General features: G+C 48.1%; 2 non-coding genes across 2 annotated transcripts; both read right to left on the bottom strand.

The window, feature by feature from the left end:
• Positions 1–155: 155 nt before the first annotated feature.
• On the bottom strand, positions 156–310 carry LOC126877647 (5.8S ribosomal RNA). Its single transcript, XR_007695216.1, has one exon. It is a non-coding gene; the product is annotated as a 5.8S ribosomal RNA (ribosomal RNA).
• A 3,387-nt stretch (positions 311–3,697) lies between these two features.
• On the bottom strand, positions 3,698–5,620 carry LOC126877649 (small subunit ribosomal RNA). Its single transcript, XR_007695218.1, has one exon. It is a non-coding gene; the product is annotated as a small subunit ribosomal RNA (ribosomal RNA).
• Positions 5,621–6,635: the final 1,015 nt, after the last annotated feature.

The following is a 6,635-nucleotide window of genomic DNA, read 5'->3' as shown; positions in this document are numbered from 1 at the left end:
TTATTCGTATCCTCGTTCTTGTACCTTCGTCCGACTCTGAAACGTTCTCTTATATAAAGAAGAACGACGGCGGGTTGTTAAGGCAAGAAGGGACAGAGAGAGACAGATACGGAGAGTAACGATACGCAACGCAAGCAGTCTTAGGTTTACGTGAGCAACCCTCAGCCAGGCGTGGTCCAGGAATTGTATCCGTGGACCGCAATGTGCGTTCGAAATGTCGATGTTCATGTGTCCTGCAGTTCACACGTTGACGCGCAATTAGCTGCGTTCTTCATCGACCCACGAGCCAAGTGATCCACCGTTCAGGGTAATCTTTTATAAATTTACAACAGTTCAATACTCAAATGTACTCTTCTCGGTTCTAGCGAAGCCGAGTTCCGTCACGTTCGACCAACGGGAATCGAACGCGCAGAAGTCGCCATAGGATTGACGACACAAAAACGTTCGAAAAAAAAAGAAAACGACGAACGCGCGAAGATACGCGCGTTCGCCGGCCGGGCGTAAAGTACATTATGATATATAACAACCATCGAGATCGAAGCTCCGTTCGTCAGGAAACGACGGGGATATATACACCCGATTCTGAATCCTCTGTACAGCACACGATCTCGCGAACGAGTAAGCACGGTGGCTAGCCCATGTTATATATGTGTTTGATTCTACTCTCTCGTCCAATTATTCAAGAAACAGCGCGCGTGCATCTCTCCATCGTTCGGGTGATAGTAAAGATTCGATGGGATTCGCGCGGCCGTCCGCCTCGAGCGGTCTTTCGTCCCAATATCCAGAAGCAGAGTTTGAAAAACTCTAGCGACGGCACGGGTGTCCGACTCACGACATCGAGGTTTCGAAGCCGGCGATCCCCTCCGAACGGATGGCGACCACGCGACCGACTGAAAGCATGAAAAATCGACGAAAGATAGAACACATCTCCGTTCGGGTGGTGTTTTTTCTTTAAAAAAAAAAAAAAAAAACAAAAATTCGATGGGACTCGCAGCCATCGTCCTCGCGCGGTCTTTCGTCCCGATATCCAGAAGCAGAGTTTGAAAAACTCTAGCGACGGCACGGGTGTCCGACTCACGACAACGAGGATAGACAGCCGGTCCCCTCCGAACGGGTTATGCGATGATAAACTCGATGAAACTTTAGTCTCGTTCAGGTAGTGTGTGTCTTGTAAATCAAAAATTCGATGGGACACGCATCCATCGTCCTCGCGCGGTCTTTCGTCCCAACATCCAGAAGCAGAGTTTGAAAAACTCTAGCGACGGCACGGGTGTCCGACTCACGACAACGAGGATAGACAGCCGGTCCCCTCTGAACGGTATATTATATATGAGATGATAGACGACAAACTGGATGAAACTTTAAGTCTCGTTCAGGTAGTGTGTAAATCAAAAATTCGATGGGACTCGCATCCGTCGTCCTCGCGCGGTCTTTCGTCCCGATATCCAGAAGCAGAGTTTGAAAAACTCTAGCGACGGCACGGGTGTCCGACTCACGACAACGAGGAAAGACAGCCGGTCCCCTCTGAACGGTATATTATATGAAACTTTAAGTCTCGTTCAGGTAGTGTGTAAGTCAAAAATTCGATGGGACTCGCATCCGTCGTCCTCGCGCGGTCTTTCGTCCCGATATCCAGAAGCAGAGTTTGAAAAACTCTAGCGACGGCACGGGTGTCCGACTCACGACAACGAGGATAGACAGCCGGTCCCCTCTGAACGGTATATTATATATGCGATGATAGACGACAAACTGGATGAAACTTTAAGTCTCGTTCAGGTAGTGTGTAAATAAAAAATTCGATGGGACTCGCATCCGTCGTCCTCGCGCGGTCTTTCGTCCCGATATCCAGAAGCAGAGTTTGAAAAACTCTAGCGACGGCACGGGTGTCCGACTCACGACAACGAGGAAAGACAGCCGGTCCCCTCTGAACGGTATATTATATGAAACTTTAAGTCTCGTTCAGGTAGTGTGTAAGTCAAAAATTCGATGGGACTCGCATCCGTCGTCCTCGCGCGGTCTTTCGTCCCGATATCCAGAAGCAGAGTTTGAAAAACTCTAGCGACGGCACGGGTGTCCGACTCACGACAACGAGGATAGACAGCCGGTCCCCTCTGAACGGTATATAATATGAAACTTTAAGTCTCGTTCAGGTAGTGTGTAAGTCAAAAATTCGATGGGACTCGCATCCGTCGTCCTCGCGCGGTCTTTCGTCCCGATATCCAGAAGCAGAGTTTGAAAAACTCTAGCGACGGCACGGGTGTCCGACTCACGACAACGAGGATAGACAGCCGGTCCCCTCTGAACGGTATATAATATACATTATGCGACGGTAGACGATCAACTAGACGAAACTTTAGTCTCGTTCAGGTGGTGTAAAAAAAATTCGATGGGATACGCACGCACGGCTGTCGTCGTCCTCGAGCGGTCTTTCGTCCCAATATCCAGAAGCAGAGTTTGAAAAACTCTAGCGACGGCACGGGTGTCCGACTCACGACATCGAGGCTTCGAAGCCGGCGGCGTTCCCCTCTGAACGAACTTCGGCTAGACTAGTTACGAATCGTTGCTACACATCGTCTTCATCGTCGTCGTCGTCGACATCGACATCATCATCATATCATCATCATCATCATCATCATCATCATCGGTCATCGTCGCATAGCGGGCCAACATCCACGCGATGCGTCTTCGTTCTAGGTTACCCGATCCACGAGTATGTTACACGTGGTTTCGTTATTTCGAACGAAACGACATACGAAGAGCACACGCCCTTTGGGTAGGAAGCACGTTTCGAGAACGACGAGAGTTTCGATGAAAGAGACGAGAGAAGTCGACGCAGAAGGTATCCATGGATCTTCGAAGAGAACCTTCGAAGATGTATATCGGTATCCTTTCGCTCTGCGCGACTCGCTACAAGTTCTTTCGCTCTCGTCGACTCGTTCTAGACGCTTCGTTCGATCCCAAAGAGGAGTCTTCGATATGTCCCGTTGCTAGGAGGAGAACAAACGCAACACAGACCACGAAACATAGAAGAGAATAGGCGAGCATGATCACTCCGACACGAGGCACTTTAGAGATTTTCTTATTAGTTTGCATGGACTTTTATATTTCGTTTGTACGGTTTCCACGATGCAAATACGAAATACGAGATCGTGACGGCGGGTCTTTCTGTGTACGGCCTCTCGCAGGCGCCACGACTGCATTTCTCTTTACACCTGGTTTCCATCGTAATTTTTTCGTTTGATATCGAGCCTTAACTTTTGTTGGCTCTTTCGAAGCTAGAGTTCCCTTTTATTAGAATTTCATATATATATATATTATATGTTATATGTTTTATTCGGAGACGGCGGGTCTTTCTGTTTACGACCTCACGCAGGCGCCTCGAATAAGTTTCATTCGCATTTCGTTTTTATACTTGTATATATATATCTCTTCATCCCGATGATCGAGAGAGAGTGCCACCTTCTCTTCGTATAATTCCGTAGCTGGAGGGTCGTCTCCTCCTTAAGAATATTTCTATTCGTGCCAACGGAGGTTGCCAAGCTCCCTGGCGTTTTCGTTTGTTAAAGTATATAGCTTGTTAATACGTCGTATATACTTTCGTCGATACAGGAGGAGTACGGCTCCTTACCGACCATTGTGATATATATTTCATAGTTTTTATATGTGTTCAAGTCAAATTCTTTTGGTATCGTATCGTTAATGATCCTTCCGCAGGTTCACCTACGGAAACCTTGTTACGACTTTTACTTCCTCTAAATGATCAAGTTTGGTCATCTTCCCGGTAACATCGGCAATGCTTATCACATTGGCCGCGCACCAGTCCGAAGACCTCACTAAATCATTCAATCGGTAGTAGCGACGGGCGGTGTGTACAAAGGGCAGGGACGTAATCAACGCGAGCTTATGACTCGCGCTTACTGGGAATTCCTCGTTCATGGGGAATAATTGCAAGCCCCAATCCCTAGCACGAAGGAGGTTCAGCGGGTTACCCGGGCCTTTCGGCCAGGGAAAACACGCTGATTCCTTCAGTGTAGCGCGCGTGCGGCCCAGAACATCTAAGGGCATCACAGACCTGTTATTGCTCAATCTCGTGCGGCTAGAAGCCGCCTGTTCCTCTAAGAAGATTTGTTTGTACGTTGGTAGTAAAAACCCACCGACCGAAGCCGGGGGCCTTCGAGATACCATAAGTTACGTCTATTTAGCAGGCTAGAGTCTCGTTCGTTATCGGAATTAACCAGACAAATCGCTCCACCAACTAAGAACGGCCATGCACCACCACCCACCGAATCAAGAAAGAGCTATCAATCTGTCAATCCTTCCGGTGTCCGGGCCTGGTGAGGTTTCCCGTGTTGAGTCAAATTAAGCCGCAGGCTCCACTCCTGGTGGTGCCCTTCCGTCAATTCCTTTAAGTTTCAGCTTTGCAACCATACTTCCCCCGGAACCCAAAAGCTTTGGTTTCCCGGAAGCTGCCCGCCGAGTCATCGGAGGAACTTCGGCGGATCGCTGGCTGGCATCGTTTATGGTTAGAACTAGGGCGGTATCTGATCGCCTTCGAACCTCTAACTTTCGTTCTTGATTAATGAAAACATTTTTGGCAAATGCTTTCGCTTCTGTCCGTCTTGCGACGATCCAAGAATTTCACCTCTAACGTCGCAATACGAATGCCCCCATCTGTCCCTATTAATCATTACCTCGGGGCTCCGAAAACCAACAAAATAGAACCGAGGTCCTATTCCATTATTCCATGCACACAGTATTCAGGCGAAGGTAGCCTGCTTTAAGCACTCTAATTTGTTCAAAGTAAACGTATCGGCCCACCTCGACACTCAGTGAAGAGCACCGCGATGGGATATTAGTTGGACCGCCCGCGAGGAGCTAAGCCCACCGATAGGACGTACCACATAATGCCAGTTAAACACCGCGAGCGGTGAACCGACACTGTGACACACAGATTCAACTACGAGCTTTTTAACCGCAACAACTTTAATATACGCTATTGGAGCTGGAATTACCGCGGCTGCTGGCACCAGACTTGCCCTCCAATTGGTCCTCGTTAAAGGATTTAAAGTGTACTCATTCCGATTACGGGGCCTCGGATGAGTCCCGTATCGTTATTTTTCGTCACTACCTCCCCGTGCCGGGAGTGGGTAATTTGCGCGCCTGCTGCCTTCCTTGGATGTGGTAGCTGTTTCTCAGGCTCCCTCTCCGGAATCGAACCCTGATTCCCCGTTACCCGTTACAACCATGGTAGGCGCAGAACCTACCATCGACAGTTGATAAGGCAGACATTTGAAAGATGCGTCGCCGGTGCTAGATGACCATGCGATCAGCACAAAGTTATTCAGAGTCACCAAAACAAACGATGGACGGACAGACGAGCCATCCGCCACCGATTGGTTTTGATCTAATAAAAGCATTCCTACCATCTCTGGTCGGAATCTGTTTGCATGTATTAGCTCTAGAATTACCACAGTTATCCAAGTAAATGTAGGTATGATCTAAGAAACCATAACTGATTTAATGAGCCATTCGCGGTTTCACCTTAATGCGGCATGTACTGAGACATGCATGGCTTAATCTTTGAGACAAGCATATGACTACTGGCAGGATCAACCAGGGATCTTATTCGTATAACAATTCTTATAAATTTCGTTTAAGTTCTCTTCGTGTCGTAGGTGGGACGTAAGCACCGTACGACGAGACTTTTCGTTCTTAAGATAGATATATCTATAAAATATATCTCCTAGCGACGTTCGAGATACACCCATAGTTCAGTAATAATCTTCGAACGCCGCTCGCAGCCACTTTGTAATTCTCAACTCCACCTCCTCTCTTCTCTCTCTCTCTTTCTCATAGTCTTATATAAAATGTTTAGAATCGTACTTCTAAAGGAACATTTCCATAATGCTGTCTTCGTGTAAAAAGACTTATTAGAATATCTTAGCGGTAAAGCACGTATACGCACCTCACGCTGAACGAACAAGCGCGTATCCCAGTGCGTCGCGCTGGACATACCGTAAGAATATTCTTTCAATCGGTAGAACATTTTCGGCAGAAGACATACTACGCAAAGATAGTACGCTCCTACCGCCTCATCGGATACTTCTGCGAAAGCAGAAGTTTTTATAGAAAGCAGACGGTTATACTCTTTTGAATGAATCGATGCTCAGTTAGTACAAGCACACACGCATCTAACAATTTTTGTTAGAATACGTACACACAGGTCACCAGCTTCCCGACTCAGGGGAACCTTGCCACGATATTTGGTCATTACGTCCAGGACAGCGACCCGCGGCGCAGCAGTGTAGAGAAAAAACCAGAACGAGAACGGAGGAACAGTCGAGAAATAGCGTAAAATACACTAAGACTCGAGGAGCGGTGACTGAATTCTCAACCGAGGCCGTAGAATAGCCACGCGCTCAACGCTGTTCCGACCGAACCGTCCGGCTCGACGTCTCTCTTATAGATACGAAAGCGCCAGCCGGAAGGCCGGCGCCGGCCGGGCTAGCGGCCGCGCGCTTACGGTGCAAAACCTCCGTAGCAACGTACCGTTCGGAAGGGACGCTGGAACTTAGTCTCGCGAACGCTCGATCACTACTATACAAAGCCAATATCCAACCATCGAAATACATTAC

This window comes from Bombus huntii, unplaced genomic scaffold, assembly GCF_024542735.1.
Source record: "Bombus huntii isolate Logan2020A unplaced genomic scaffold, iyBomHunt1.1 ctg00000203.1, whole genome shotgun sequence".
Taxonomy (NCBI): domain Eukaryota; kingdom Metazoa; phylum Arthropoda; class Insecta; order Hymenoptera; family Apidae; genus Bombus; species Bombus huntii.
This window is presented reverse-complemented; position numbering and strand designations above follow the sequence as displayed.